We start from the raw sequence: 271 nt of genomic DNA on the forward strand, positions 1-271 counted from the left end.
GACACGTGCCCCTCCTGCTTTCCCCATACCTCTCCCCCTCCCCCATATCCCCTCTATCCCCCTCCCTCCCTCCCTCCCTCCTCCCCCTCCTCGTGAAATGTGCACACAAGTGGGACGTGAATCGACAATAGACTCGCCACTTGATCGTGTGTCAAAGCAGACGGTGATATCGTGATCCGCGACACAGTGCTGATGGTGTTATGAAGTGGCGATCGTATTGTGGCTTATCAGTGTCGTGGGTTATGGTGGTGATAGTAATGACGCGTATGGC

General features: G+C 55.4%; 1 long non-coding RNA gene across 1 annotated transcript in view; it reads left to right on the forward strand.

Moving 5' to 3' along the window:
• LOC119586815 overlaps positions 1 to 271 on the forward strand; it is a 24,617-nt gene that overhangs the window by 320 nt on the left and 24,026 nt on the right. The window lies entirely within an intron of this gene.

This window comes from Penaeus monodon, chromosome 22 (assembly GCF_015228065.2).
Source record: "Penaeus monodon isolate SGIC_2016 chromosome 22, NSTDA_Pmon_1, whole genome shotgun sequence".
Classification (NCBI taxonomy): domain Eukaryota; kingdom Metazoa; phylum Arthropoda; class Malacostraca; order Decapoda; family Penaeidae; genus Penaeus; species Penaeus monodon.